Raw genomic sequence first — 16166 nt, 5'->3', positions numbered from 1 at the left:
CTACTAGATTGGAACCTAGTGTGCAAAACCACAAGGTTGACGAAAGAGACACTTTCTGACTGGCTACCACCTCCGATGGATTTTATTAAGCTAAATTTTGATGAGTGTTCTCTGGGTAATCTAGGGCAACATGGGATTGGAGGGTTGCTTAGGGATAACTTTGTAGTGGTAAGAGTATTCTCTCAACTTGTGGATCAAGGTTTCGTTGTAAAGGTAGAGATTCTAGCTCATTTGGGAGGATTATTACAGGAGAAAGCTTTGGACTTCTCCAATCTCTTAGTAGAAGGAAGTTTTGTTATTGTCATATCATGGACAACAAAAAAAGAAAGAGGACTCGAATTTTGATGGACTTCAATTGGGCCGCCCTCTTAGGCAATCATACAGTGGATGCATTAGCAAAGCATGGAGCTAGATATTTGGTTTCTTTTGTAGGAGATTTTATACCTCCATCAATTATAGCTAACATCATCCTAACCATAGTGTTGTTTTCAGATATTTTCTTTTTGAACTAGCATACGCTTATCTGTCTTTTTTATCAGACTTCATATAGAGGTTTTTGTACTTGCAGAATATCCTTCTTTGTACTTTACTATTTCAATGCAATGACATGGTTTCTTTTACTTTAAAAAAACATATTAATAATAATGATAATGCAAAATACAGGAAATTAGGGAAGGATCACAGCCTACATACAGATACCTTTATAGCTTGCATCAGTATTGAATACATGGCAGATGCCAATGACCGAGTCAACTCATGTTTCCAATTTTCTTTTTTCATTTGACTCCACTTGAGGAATGTATTGAAATTGTTACAAACCAAGTACAGGAGCATTGGTTACCTCATTACAAGGTTGGAAGACATTCTCTACACCTTCCATGAGTAGGAAAGAAGTGGAAATTTACTTAATCAGAAAGTTACCAAACAGAAAGCACTCTTGATGAGTAGAATTGTGCCTCAGAATAGCAATGCCTATAATTTCATATGCCAATTTGATTAAAAAATGTATATCTTCTCAAATTCATGCGATTCCACTAGTTCTTACAGACTTGGACAAATGGAGATTTCCAGGAGAGAAAACGTAGGATGAAGGAAGTGATGATTGTTGCGATCTCGCGTATCCAGTGGTCCACGTTGCTGCCAGATGGATGGACACGTGATTCTCAACACACAAGGGGTTCTTGATTCAGCGGTTGCACCTGCAAAAGGCATCCGGACAGGGAGTCCGGACGCACCCTCCGATGGTCTTGTTAGCCATGGTGAAAGAGAGATATATAAATCAGTTGGCCTTTTACTAGGTATCAAGAGGTTACCAGGGGGGATCCCTTTTCTTCTTCGTGTGAAGGCATATATATACAGCTTCAGGGGTACTGCTCCTTTCATTAATGGTGAGGAGATATTTTATGTTGTGATGATGATAATAGGTGTCAGTAGGAGCACTATCATCCTACGAATGGCTGTCAGAGACCATGGTAGGTGATGCGGCTGTCAGAGATCGTGGGAAGCGATCATGTAGAATGATCGTGGGAAGTGACTTGCTGTCACTTCCTCTTGTCTTCTCATTCTGCAGGTGATGGGATGTGGGCCATGGCTGCTTGTTGTGATTGCGTGTAAAACTCGCTTTACTTTAATTGACCATCCAGACGATTTATATCCGGATGGCTCATGCTTATTATCCGGATGTGTTGTGGAGACTATCCGGATGTCTACGCTCTGCTAGCGTCGTTTGCTCTTCCTTGGATAGGAGAAGCTGAAACGTCGTTTGCCTTTTCTTGAGGGGGTCCGGATAGGATAACTGCACCATGCATATCTTTAGGGGAATCCGGATGATGATGGTCCGGCTGATAATACGTGCCACGCGTCACCATGAGCTGCGTGCCACGTGTTTCCCAAGGGGAGGGGTCCCTACATTGCCCCCCTTTTTAACTTGCCTATTTTGCCCGAAAAAATGGGCGGGTTAAAAATAACTGGCTTTTGAAAATTGAAGAGGTCCCTTCGTTTGACTGGGCCACGTGGCGAGTGGGGGTGCGGAAGCCAAAAAAGGCATTTATGATGAGCCGCCGACCCTGTGTATCCCCAGACAATATGTCGTTTCAATGATAATATGGCTGTTGGTTTGGCTTTCCGAGGGGCTGTCCTGCTATAAATAGGGCACTGTACCTCTTTTTGCATTTTTTTCTACTGCATTCTCTTGAGAGCCTTTCTTCTTTATTGGTTTTTTTCTTCGCCCTTTGCTTCTCTGAGAAAAAACTTCGAAAGTTCTTTTGTACCGGTGTTTTTGTATCGCGACTTCGTTTGTTTGCTGCTGGTGATTTTGTACCGAGATAGTAACCGTTCTTCTTCTTCAGAGCTTTATTTGGTAAGTACTTCTTTGCTACTGTCATTCATTTGGTTGCGTTTGCTGGTTCTTTAAACTTGGTTTCTGGCTTGCTTTGGGTTAGGGTATGTGTATTTTCTGACTGCTTGGTTTGAACCGTTGCATTGCTTTTGTATGTAGATTTTGGTTTGGCTTTGTGGTAAGAAATGGCTCCAAAAAAGACTGTTTCATCTGCCCGGGTCAACGAGGCTGGCGAAAAGGCGATAGACAAATTAGATGTGAAGGAATTCCGGGAGCGGTTCTGCATCCCAAATGACGTGTATATAAACTTGGTGAAGGAGGAGGCGGCTATGCCTACTGAGAAAGGTGAAGAAAACGTTATCCTCTTCACAAAGGAACAATTCAACACGGGGCTTCGATTTCCTCTGCCGGCGTTGTTCAAGGAATTCCTCCACTTCTCTCAGATTCCACCCATCTTTATTCACCCCAACCTTGTCCGGGTGCTGATGGGATGCAGCATCATCAACATGCTGTACAGCCTCGACCTTACGCTTCTGGAAGTGTTCTTTATCTATTCCCTGAAGAAAGCAAAAAATGATATCTTTAGTGTGTCCGCGCACCTGCCCTCCCTTCAAGTGGTGACAGAGCTGCCAGATTCGACAAAGGGAGGGGCGAAGAGGCTGGTGGCAGTCCGGGGTGGATGGGCGGGGCTATCGGAGCGTGCGTCGAGGCCCTTTTCTCCAAATTATACCTTAAAAATTCCGGGTATTCTTGTTTTGAGATTCTTTGTCCGGATTTTACTTTGCTGATTTTTTTGCTGATTTTCTTGGACGAAACTCTCACCTTTTGTTACTGTTAATGCAGGTCTGGAATTGAGGGGCCACCTTGTGGATTGGGTGGAAAAGGCATCATTCGCCTGTGTTTGTAAATTATTCGAGATAGATCCCAAGGAGAGGGCCTACAAGACATTGCTTTCCGCGCGGAATTTGATAGCGGTCGTCCGGGAGTCCCAGGAATATGTTATCAATATTCTCCCCAGGAAACTAGCAAAGGATGAAATAGTACCTGGGGAGCATTATACTCTGAAGGAGCTCCCCCTGTACCAGGAAGCTAAAGAGGCTGATGGTGAAAGACGGCGAAAGCTCTTGGAGGATCGAGATCAGAAAAAAAATGAAGGCACTATCCGGAAGGCTCTCAGACAGAAGCGGGGTCCGGACTCTCCTCCCAAGAAAACTCCAATAAAAAGGAGGAAGCTGGTGAAGAAGCATGGGAAGGATGTGAAGGAACCCACTCCTCCCAAGGAGTTCCCTCCCCCGCAAATTACCTATGAGGGGGAAGTAATGATAGAGGAGCCAGTAAACGCTGCTCCGCATTCTATCTCAAGCGGCCCCGGACGCATGTCGGGGTTGAACCATTCGGGCACTTCCTTGGCCGCGGTTGCGCGTCTGGCTAACATGGCTGAGGAAGCTGCATCTATCAACCGTCCGGGCAACCTTAATCCGGATGCTGATGCAGCTGAAACGACCCCGTTGGAGGAGGCGGGGGCAGAAAGCCAAAGTCAGCCTTCCGACGACCCGGATCGCTTGGCCATAGTTCCGGTGAAAGGGTCTCCTTCAAAGAAGCCGCGTTCGACGCGCGATCTACGGTCCGGACTGCTTGGGCGGCTTCAAGAGCGGCAGCAAGAGATTGAAATTAGCTGTGCTTCTGCCCATGACGCTCATCCGGACGGAGGCGAGGTGGAGATGGCAACTGAGACCTCAGCTGCCCCGGCAATACTTCCGGCTGAAGATGCATCCGGACATATGTGTCCGGACGAAGATGTGGGGGTTCCGATTCCGAGACAAGAGTTACCTTCTGCTTCCTCATCTGAGGAAGATCCTGCTGACGATGCCGCTCCTGCTAGCCCTTTCAGCTACGCGGAGTTGGAAGTTAAGTTAAAGCAGATTACACCCGACTGGAAAGTCATCAAGCCTTCTGCTAAGATGTTTGATATGATAGAAACGGTATATCGTTGTCTTGTGTTTTTGCTTTTTGACTTTTTGTTGCACTGATGTGTTTGTTGTAGTATGATTTATGTCTTTGCTTTTCTTGTTTGCGTGTCAGCTGGTGAGGGGCCTCCGCAGCATGTCTCAACAACACGATCTTTTTACTCAGCTGTTGCAGACTGCAGACTATATGAGGACCTTCTCCTCTCGGCGCCAAGAGATTGAAAATCAGCTGCGTCTGAGAATGGAGGAGGCTGAGGCCAATTTATCCACCATGCGAGAGGAAAATGAAGCCCTCCGAGTGGAGTTGGCTGAGGCGAAGAGTCGCGAAGAATCAACTGCGGGTCGCCTACATGAGGCGGAAGGTGAGGCAGCCCGGCTGAGGGATGAAGTGAGTCAACTCTGGACCGAAGTTTCGAATGAAAAGAAACAGAAGGAAGACTTGCAGCTGCGCCTGGATGTGCAAAAAGAAGAACTTGAACTGGAGTTTGCTGTGGAAAGGGAGGAACTTGCAGCGGACTACCAGCAGCAAGTGGATGATACGTTTATCTTTGGGTATCGCTGCTGCATGAAGAAGAACGGCATCAAGCGAGATACCCCTTCAATTCCTCCGGGTGAAGAAAAGAAGCTCTATGAGAAGCCCGCTCCCTGATAGTTATCTCTTTTTGCAATTTTTCTGCTGTAATTTTTCCTTCTGTCTTTTTGTGGTCCGGAGATCTCTTTGTAATTATACTTATTCATATCAATAAAAACATACTTCTTTCTCATTTTGCACTTGTGTACACTTTTTATTGATAGTACTGCTTTAAATTGGACACATTCCATGGTCTAAGTAATGGAGTGCCATCTAGCTTTTGTAAATGATAGGCTCCATTTTCGTTTGCCTTAGACACTATGTAGGGTCCTTCCCAATTGGCTTGGAACTTTCCAGCGCCTACTTCAGTAGTATTTTCAAAAACTTTTCTAAGTACTAGCGTACCATTTTTGAAGTTTCTGGGCCTGACTTTTCGATTGTAATGCGCTGATGCCCTTTGTTGATAATCTGCCATCCGGATGGCCGCGCTTTCTCTGACTTCGTCTGCCCAGTCCAAATTTCTTCCTAGTTCCGTGTTGGCATCTTTTTGTTTTGCTGCATTGGTCCGGGTAGTAGGAAGACCTATTTCAGTGGGAATGACTGCATCCATTCCATATGTGAGGGCGAAAGGAGTGTTTCCTTTCGGCCGTCCGGGTGTGGTTTGATAGGCCCACAGGACGCCAGGTAGCTCCTCCACCCACTTCCCTTTGGCTTGCTCAAGCCTTTTCTTTAAGGCATTGATTAGAGTTTTGTTTGTGGCTTCCGCTTGCCCATTGCTTTGAGGATAACGTGGCGTGGAGTATGAATTCCGGATATTCAATTCCGAACAGAAATTCCTGAATGCAATGCTGTCAAATTGTGGACCATTGTCAGCTATGATGATTTGGGGAATTCCAAAGCGGCAAACAATGTTCTTCCATACGAATTTGGTGACATCTTTATCTTTGATACTTGCATATGCTTCAGCTTCTACCCATTTACTAAAGTAATCAGTGGCGACAAGAAGGAATTTATTTTGGGCAGGTGCTGCTGGGAGGGGTCCCACTATGTCCATGCCCCACTGCGCGAAAGGCCATGGGCTTGAGACCGATTTCAATGCTGCTGATGGCATATGTGGAATGGGAGCGTATCTTTGACATTTATCACACTTTTGGACATATGCTGATGCGTCTTTCTTCATTGTTGGCCAATAGTATCCTTGTGAATGAGCTCTATGTGCCAGGGATCGTCTTCCCGTATGATTTCCGCATATTCCCTCATGTAATTCAGCTAGCACATACTGGGCTTCTGAATGCCCAAGACAGCGAAGATAAGGCCCTGTGAAAGATCGTTTGTACAGGTGTCCCCCGATCAGGGTGAAACGGGCAGCTTGCACCCGGATTTTGTGTGCTTGTTTAGGATCTTAGGGTAAAGTGCCTGCCCGGAGATATTCTGCAATATTATGCGTCCATTCTTGATCATCCGTTTGGTTTGCCTCAATGGTGTTGTAAGTGGAATCTTCTGTGACAGAGGGATTGACTTGCACATGTATGGGCAGTAGAATGACTTCTTTGATAGGGAGGGAAGCAGCTATGCCGGCCAAAGCGTCAGCGTGCCTATTGTCAGCTCGCCTAATTTTTTCGATTGTCCACTCGGTGAATTGCTGTAAGGTGCTTCTTACTTTGGCCAAGTATCGCGCCATGCGTGCGTCCTTAGCCTCATATTCTTTCTGGACGTGCCTTACCACTAGTTGCGAGTCGCTGTAGATCCGGAGTTTGGAGACGGATAGAGCAAAGGCGAGGTCCAATCCGGACAGGATGGCCTCGTATTCTGCTTCATTGTTAGACGCGGAGAATCCCAGCCGGATGGTTTGCTCCAGATGTTCCCCAGTTGGGGACTGTAGTAAGAGCCCAACTCCAGAGCCTGATGAGCGTGAGGCTCCGTCAACTCGTAGTGTCCACCACTCCTGTTCACTTGATTCGTGGTGCTGGTTGGGTCTTCGTGAATATTCGAGCACAAAGTCGGCCATTACTTGGCCTTTTTTGGATAATCTGGGTTGGAATTCGATTCCAAATTCGCTCAATTCGATGGCCCATTGTAGCATTCGCCCAGTTAAATCTGGTTTGTGCAGAATGCTACGAAGGGGTTGGTCGGTCAGTACAATCACTGGGTGGGCTTGAAAATAGGGGCGGAGCTTTTGGGCAGCACTTCAAAGAGCTAAGACTGTTAGCTCCATTTTTGAATACCTGGTTTCTACATCTGCCAATGCCCTGCTGACATAGTAGACAGGTTTCTGCTCCTTTGGTGAAGGGCAGCGGAATAGAACGGCGCTGATTGCCCATTCTGAGACAGCCAGATACATGTATAGCTTCTCCTTTGGGATGGGGCTGCTCAAGATGGGTGGATGCATAAGACAATGTTTAATTCTTTCCAACGCGTTTTGGCAACTATCCGTCCACCCATGCGTTCCAGCTTTTCGTATCGCCAAGAAGAAGGGTCGCAACTCATCAGTGAAGCGGGCTATAAAACGCCCTAATGCAACGAGTTTGCCTGTGAGGCGCTGCAACTCTTTTTTGTTCCTAGGAGGGGGTGTTTCCATGACTGCCTTGACTTGATCCGGGCTGACTTCTATGCCTCTCTGGCTGACCATAAATCCCAGGAACTTGCCAGCACTTACTCCAAAGGCGCATTTAGAAGGATTTAGCTTCATGCCATACCTTCGCAAGAGGTAAAAAACTTCTTGTAAGTGAAGATCATGCTGCTCTCGGGTTTTGCTTTTAACCACAATGTCATCAATATACACTTCTACCGTGTGGCCTATTAGGGGTTTGAAGATTTTAGTCATTAATCTCTGATAAGTGGCGCCAGCATTCTTGAGTCCGAATGGCATGACTTTGTAGCAGTAGAGGCCATGTGGTGTTATGAATGCTGTCTTTTCTTCGTCATCCGGAGACATGGGAATCTGGTGATATCCGGAGAAGGCATCCAAGAAAGAGAGCATTTCTTGCCCGGAAGTGGAATCCACAATTTGATCTATTCGTGGTAAGGGAAAACTGTCTTTTGGACATGCGTTATTGAGATTGGTATAATCAACACAGACTCGCCACTTGCCCTCTTTCTTTGGTACCACCACTACATTTGCCAACCAATCCGGATAAGAAACTTCTCTGATGAATCCGACTTCGAGCAATTTATCAATCTCGTTCCGGATGATTCTTTGTCTATCCGGGTGGAAGCGCCTGATCCTCTACCGGACGGGTCTGGTAGTTGAAAAGACGTTAAGCCTGTGAGATGCAATGGAGGGATGAATTCCCTTCATGTCAGAATGTGCCCACGCGAAGATGTCATGGTTATGTTTAAGGATTTTTTGCATGTCCTGAGTTTCTTCTTGTGTCATGAGGGAACTGATGTTTGTGAGGTGATCGTTTTCCTCCGAAATTTGGATTGTTTGTAAGGGATCTGCTACCGGGGGATCTTTGTCCGCCGGACCCAATAATTGCTATTGATCGTGCGCAACGCTAGGTTCAGGGGGAGACGCATCCTCCTGGTTAGCGACTACTTCACGTGCTATTTGATAGCACTGGCGAGTGGCTAATTGGCTGCCATACAAGTCAGTTTGCCCTTCGTCGGTGAGGAAACTCACCATTTGATGATATGTGGAAGGGATGGCTTTCATGTAGTGAAGCCATGTGCGTCCCAAGATGACATTGAAAGATGATAACTCTTGTACCACTGAGAATTGCACGTTGAGAGTGACTGGGCCAGCTTGGACCGGCAGTATAATGTCTCCTAAGGATGTGGTTGATGATCCGTTGAATCCGGATAAGATTCGTCCGGGGTTTTCGAGACCCGCGAGACTATGTCCCATATGGCCAATGACTGATGCTTGCACCAGATCGGCTGAACTACCTGGGTCAACCAAGATACGTCTTACATCGAAATCTCCTATTTATAGGGAGAGGATGAGGGCGTCGCGATGTAACTGTAGCGTCCGGGTGGGATCTACTGGTGGGAAAATGATTGTCCCATCTATGGGGCGAGGGCCCTCTCCAGTAAGACCCGGCCGGATGGAATTAATGCGTTCGCGTATTGACGCGGCCTGCAGCAATTTCTGCCTTTTCCGCCTGGAATCGTATTCCTCGTCAGATGGGCCCCCATTGATATAGTTTATGACAGCCTTGGGGGCGACTGGGGCCCCGAGTTATGATGTTGAGATACGTCCCTTCCTTCAGTATCTGAGCGGATGTACTATTTTAAATGTCCTGCTTTGATGAGCCTTTCAACTAGATACTGGAGGGACCGACATGTCTCTGTTGTATGACCATGGTCTTTGTGGAAGGCGCATTTCTTGCTGCGGTCTCTTATGGATGGGTCCGTTTCGAGGGGTCTAGGCCACCTGAAGTCGGACAACCCCTGGATCATTGGGAGAAGTTTTTCGTATGGTACGGATAGGGGTGTGATGGGCGGCCTATCCGGACGACTCGGCCAGTCCTGCCTCCGGTCAACTGGTTTTGGCCGGTCCGGAGGTTTGGCATGTCTGTCCGCGTTATCTCTAGAAGCCCGTCCGGCAACCAAAACTTGCTGAGTGGCTGCACGTACGTCATCTTCGAGCATTGAATATTTGTTAGCACGTCTGAACAAATCGTCCATCGTTGTAGGAGGCTTTTTGGCCAGCGATTCGAAAAATGGAATGCCTGGACAGATGCTTCTCTTGAAGATTTGTAGGACAGCATCCATGCTGCAAACCTCTATTTAGAGTACGGCTTGGCCAAATCGTTTCACAAATTCCCTCAAGGATTCGTTGTCTCTCATTTTTATGTTCTGGAGGGTGCTGATATTCTGTTTGTGTCGAGCGGAGCACAAGTACTGTCCCACGAATGCTTCAGAGAGGTCCCTGAAATTGTCAACAGAGTTAGGAGGTAGACGATGAAACCATGAGAGGGCCTGCCCTTGAAGGCTGGCGGGGAATACTTTGCATAGCAATGCATCGTTGCCAATATCGAGCGTCATGAGCTGTCGATAGTGCATGATGTGATCGAAGGGATCGTTGGTTCCATCGTATGTGGAAAACTTTGGTACGGGGAATCCCCTTGGGGGCTCGTAATGGGTGATATGAGAGCAAAAGGGCGTGGAGAGCATGTCATCCAGCCTTTTGCTAATGGAGCCAATGGGTGGCTCGTTTGGGAGGTTTCTCCCAGCTGGTCGTTCCGCTAGGTGTGAGTGAACGTTCCGCATCGCTGGGGTGACCATGGGGTCACGATGCGGAGGTACGTTCTGCACCATGGGAACGATCATAGGATCGGGGCGTGGTGCCCGGGTTGTGGCTACTGGTGGCCTTGATCTCCCAGGCTCTTGTGGGCCTAGTCTTGCGCGCATAGAACTTGATAACTGTGATTTTCTATCACGTTGTCTTTTTGCTGGAAAAATGAGTGGAATCTGAGCTTTCCTCACGGGGAGCTCGAGGCATGGGTGTGCGTGGCTCATGGGGCCTTGTGTTGTATGCTCCTGGGACAGCTCCTGTTGACCCAGGATATATTGATTCTGACTCTGGCCTTGAGTTTGCCACCTGGCCTCTTGAACGCTGACGACGAGGAGGACCTGACGTTGAGGCTTGAATGCGTAACACCGCGTTTTCTTCCCTTAACCTCTCCGTCTCCTGGAGGAGAGCTCTTAGCTGTTTTTCGCTCGCCAACTGTCTTTTTTCAATGGCCTGACGCCATTCGTGATTATCTTCCTCCTTTCTACCAGATGATCGACTTTGGGAAGGTGTGGCCATCTTTGCTAGTGACTGAATCAGAATAAAAAGTAAAAGTTTCCCACAAACGGCGCCAATGTTGCGATCTCGCGTATTTAATGGTCCACGTTGCTGCCAGATGGATGGACACGTGATTCTCAACACACAAGGGGTTCTTGATTCAGCGGTTGCACCTGCAAAAGGCATCCGGACAGGGAGTCCGGACGCACCCTCCGATGGTCTTGTTAGCCATGGTGAAAGAGAGATATATAAATCAGTTGGCCTTTTACTAGGTATCAAGAGGTTACCAGGGGGGGATCCCCTTTCTTCTTCGTGTGAAGGCATATATATACAGCTTCAGGGGTACTGCTCCTTTCATTAATGGTGATGAGATATTTTATGTTGTGATGATGATAATAGGTGTCAGTAGGAGCACTATCATCCTACGAATGGCTGTCAGAGACCATGGTAGGTGATGCGGCTGTCAGAGATCGTGGGAAGCGATCATGTAGAATGATCGTGGGAAGTGACTTGCTGTCACTTCCTCTTGTCTTCTCATTCTGCAGGTGATGGGATGTGGGCCATGGCTGCTTGTTGTGATTGCGTGTAAGACTCGCTTTACTTTAATTGACCATCCAGACGATTTATATCCGGATGGCTCATGCTGATTATCCGGATGTGTTGTGGAGACTATCCGGATGTCTACACTCTGCCAGCGTCGTTTGCTCTTCCTTGGATAGGAGAAGCTGAAACGTCGTTTGCCTTTTCTTGAGGGGGTCCGGATAGGATAACTGCACCATGCATATCTTTAGGGGAATCCGGATGATGATGGTCCGGCTGATAATACGTGCCACGCGTCACCATGAGCTGCGTGCCACGTGTTTCCCAAGGGGAGGGGTCCCTACAATGATTTCAAAGGAAATACCTAAATTGAAGGAATTGAAAATGTTTATAATTCACAAAAACATAAAATAAGAAAAAGATTTATTTTGATTTATTTATGAAAGAAATTGTTTATGTAATTTAAGAACTTTTTATCTTTAGCAGATTTTCCCAGGAGGCAAAAAAAAAAAGCTCAAATTTTCATCAAAAGAGAAAACAAACTGAAGCTGTGGTACCTTCATATCCCCAGCTCTCCTGCCAAACCTCTGAATCAACAATGCCAAGTAATCTACTAAACACTTGGGCTCTGATGGTACCTAACCAATCTCCCCAACTCCCAAATTCAAACATAATCAAACCTCAATATATTGTGACCCACCCAAATCAGGATCTCCCCAGATTCTGAACTCAAAACAAAAATGATGGACCTGGTCAAAAAATCCAGAATGGCCTCAGACACACAGAACTCTAATGAAGGTTATTGTATAACGTATTGTGTCATTCATTCCCAAGCTCTGTATCCATCAAAACACACAAAGAGTTGCTTCCCCATAGCCTTGATTTGCAAAACCTGTGATCATGGTATTCCAAGAAACAATGTTTCTTTGTTGCATCCCTATGAAGACTCTGTAAGCTTTATCAATTAGACCACAGCTGGCATACATGCGTATGAGCGAATTATTCAAAGACACAAGCAATGGTTGATTCCCAACATGCAATCTCTTATCAATGTACAAGTGGATCCACTTGACAAATTCAAGTCCCCCAAATTCAGCACAGGCTGACAAAGCAGCCACCAAAGGCACCTGGTCTAATTCCATGCCAGACCTTGTCCATCTTATGAAACAAATAGGGTTATTTGGTTAAAGGGGTAAAAATAATCCTCATAGTAAAAATAACCTACCGGTCAAAAAGCACAAAAAATGACCTGGTTGAGACAAAAATACCCCTCTTTTTATTTCTCTCCAACACTTACAACTTTTTCTCTTTTGCTTCATTTCCATAACAACTCCACCCAAAAAAAAAATCTTATCTTCTTTTTCTACTTCATTCTCTTTCTTTGGTGCACAGAACATAAAACTCATCTTAACCAAATAACTCTTATTTTATTACTATTTTTTTTTCTTTTACCATTTGTTCGACTTACGAAAAAAAAGAATGGGAAATGAAAAGAAGTAGAGATCTCGAATTATTTGGGTGTTGTTTGCCCAAGCAATTATTGGGGTGGGTCAAATTTTACGGTTTCTTCAATTCTATTACTGATTTTTCTCTTTAACCCCTGTTTGGTTGCGGAGAAAATAATGGGAAAGAGCAATAGTCAAATTATTGGATCATTTGTTTGCCATTTACTGATGCAACTATTTGGCTTGGTTAAGACAAGAGGGTTCAATTTCTTTAATTTCATATGTTTTCTCTTCAAATAAACAGAGTTTTAGAGGTGTTTTGTTCAATTTCTTTCACTCTTTGTTTCTCCTTTACCATTATTTGGTTGTTGAGAAAATTCACGAGAGAAGAAAATGAATCAAAATCTTGAATTCTTTTTGTGCCATTTGCTAATTCAACTATTTGGTAGAGATTTGTTTTCTTTTTTCTTTTTCATTTTTTTGAAATCAGAATAGTGTAAAACGTGAGGCCCTAGGGTTTAGTTTTTTTTTTCTTTCGACCATTTTGTGGAAAAACAAACGGAGTGTTGAGAGGTTTTTTCAGTAATTTGAGGGTTTGATTGTTTTTTCTTTTAATTTATAGAGAAAAATAATAGAAAATCTGGCACAGACACTTCATCAGAGACGTCCAATGAAGAAAGGGCTGAAAGAGTTTCCTTGAAATCTAGGAATTTATTGGAAAATGAAACAAAGAATTTCAATAACTCAAGTGATATTTTTGATGTAGATGTCAAGTCAAATGCTAGTTCTTTGAATTTTGGTAAAAGGGGTTCAAATACTAAGAAAAGTCGGGATCATTCTAAGGATAGAGCTGATAAATGAGTTGTCGAGACTGCTCTTGATATGAACATAAATAGAGATGAATTGGGTGGTATAAAGATGGAAAAGGAAACCGAGGAATTGAAGTCCCATGTCCAAAATGCAAGCACATCCCAGAGATCAAAGCAAAGTTCTAATTGGCAATTTGGGGAAAAAGGTGAGGTGGAAGGGTTTCGGAGAAACCCAAGAACAGATATTGGAGAAGGCATGAGATATTCGCAATCTGCCTGCTCAAACGAGGGACCATCAAATTATGGTTATGGAGAGCCATCAAGGGATGGTAGTAGTTCCTTAGGTGGAGGTCATAGAGTTGAGTACTTTGGACATGATCAAACCATGCTTATAAAACAACTTGACGAGTTGAAGGATCAATTATAAACCATGCATGATCATCCATTCAATTCACTAACTGGTGCCTGTATTGATTAGTTTCGAGAGAAAATGACAGCTGAATTATTCTACTTCAAAATTTTGCCTATGTAATGGGTTTGAATTTGACTATGTAATAGGTTTATCTATTGTTGAAGGTTGATCGTTATTTCAGATGAATTTGACTTGATTTTCAAAGTTACAATTTTTGTAATGTAACTATAATTGTCAACTTAACCATAGTTAAGTTATTTGTTAATGCAACTCAACAATTGTTAAGTTCAAGTGAAAATGCTGACTATGAATTTAACTACAATCAAGTTATTTATTAATGCAACTCAACCACTTTTAAGTTCAAATGAAGATTTTGACTATGAACTTAACCATAGTTAAGTTCGTTATTAATACAACTCAACCATTGTTAAGTTTAGGTAAAAATTATAACTATAAGCTTAACTGCAGTTAAATTATTTGTTAATGCAACTCAACCACTGTTAAGTTCAAATGAAAATTTTGACTGTGAAGTGAACCACAATTGAGTTTTTTGTTAATGTAACTCAACCATAGTTAATTTTAGGTTAATGATGACCTCTAACTTAACCATAGTTTAATTTAGTCAATTAATTTATATGATAAAACTAAAACATTAACTTAAAATTTCAATCAATCATTCAAAAAAATTGCTTTAAACATATACAAAAAAATTCCAATCCATCATACCCCTATAAAAAAAAAGTGTAGATACATGGCTAAACCATCCCCAAGTAAGAAATTATATGGTAACATTATTAAAGTGATTGATGAACTAATTGTAAGGAGAATTCTTGGATGTTGATATTACTCTCAACAATATTAACGCAACTATGTTCACTTCTAGGATGTAATGGGGTTAATCGTTTGCATGTTTTTCTATTGTACACATAATCACCACATCTACCACAGCATCGTGTGTGCTTAACATCTCCACCTAAACGAATTCTCTCATTTTTTGGTCTTTCTGTTGGTCGTTGACTTTTTGTGGTAGCACAACTCTACAATGGATGTTTTTTAGAATTACTCAATCTTTGTTATTTCCAACAGGATATATAGACTTTGAGTGTAAAGATATAAGTGATAGTGGAGCCTCTGTTTTTTACCTATAATGGTGAAGTGAGGTATTATATTTTCAAGAAACGGAAAGAAATAATATAATAATATAAAAAATAAATTGTTGGTTGCTTATATTTTTAACATCTTTTCGTGACCAAGAATAAAGAATAGATAAAACAATAACGAGACTTTTTCTCTACAGGAAAACAAAGAGAACGAGCAACTAGATGATTAAATAGAAAAATAAAAACCTAATATGCCATAAAACAGAAGGAAAAGTAAAGGTGCCTTGGTAAAAAGGAGGGGTATTTTTGTCTTAATTGATCCTTCTTTTTTTTCACCTTTTAAGGGATGGGTTATTCTTGCAAATACGGGGTCTTTAACCAAATAACCCAAACAAATATCCCACTTTGTACTCATCCTGCATTCATGATTAGCCATGAGATAACACATCTCCGGCATCTCATAAAAAATCCTCAGTGCCTTATCAACATCCCGACGCCTTACATAGTCTGCAACCAATGAATTCCAACTCACCATATTCCTATCAGCCATTTCTACAAGCATCCGGTGTGCCTTTCTTACCCCATCATCTCCCCCACTCGGCTCATAAAATTAACCAAATTCGTCGACACAAACACATTTACGCAATACCCATTTGCCGTCTCTTCCATCCACCTGCTTGCACCCCATCAACTCCCCCACTCGGTGCATACAAATTAACCAAACTCGTCCGAACAGACACATTTGCAATATACCACAACTCTTCCATCCACCGGCTCGCACCCCATCATCTCCCCACTTGCTGCATACCAATTAACCAAATTCGTCCGAACAAACACATCTGCGCAATACTCATTTGCCATAACTCTTCCGTGCACCTGCCCGCCCTCTCTCGACCACACACAACCACCAACACGATACGGATACCTGAACCCATTCATATCAAATTTAAACAAAAAAAAAAAAAACAATTAATGAATTCTACTTATAATCATTAAGAAAAATCCATTAAAAAAATGACAAAAAATTAATGAGCATTAATAGATAATAAAATATTCAAAAATTATAATTTATAAGAAATGTCAAAATATTTTTAAAAAAAATATAGCACTACACTTAAGTGTTTATTTTTTTTCTTTCATTTTAGAAAGTTTAGGTTATATTTGGTTTTAAGCAATACCAAACAATACATACTTAAATCGTTTTATCCAACATTTATTTTATAAAAAATATATATATATAATAAATTTAA

General features: G+C 43.3%; 1 protein-coding gene across 13 annotated transcripts in view; it reads right to left on the bottom strand.

The window, feature by feature from the left end:
• LOC104882305 (uncharacterized) overlaps positions 1–16166 on the bottom strand; it is a 32445-nt gene that overhangs the window by 11855 nt on the left and 4424 nt on the right. For 12 of the 13 annotated variants that reach the window (XR_009464607.1, XR_009464608.1, XR_009464616.1 and 9 more), the window contains exon 4: positions 11708–11788. The gene's annotated coding sequence lies outside the window, so the exon portion shown is untranslated. Of the gene's footprint in view, positions 1–11707; positions 11789–14984; positions 15842–16166 lie in introns of those variants that run through there. The other variant, XR_002032239.2, reaches the window with a different exon arrangement.

This window comes from Vitis vinifera, chromosome 17 (genome assembly GCF_030704535.1).
Source record: "Vitis vinifera cultivar Pinot Noir 40024 chromosome 17, ASM3070453v1".
Lineage (NCBI taxonomy): Eukaryota > Viridiplantae > Streptophyta > Magnoliopsida > Vitales > Vitaceae > Vitis > Vitis vinifera.
This window is presented reverse-complemented; position numbering and strand designations above follow the sequence as displayed.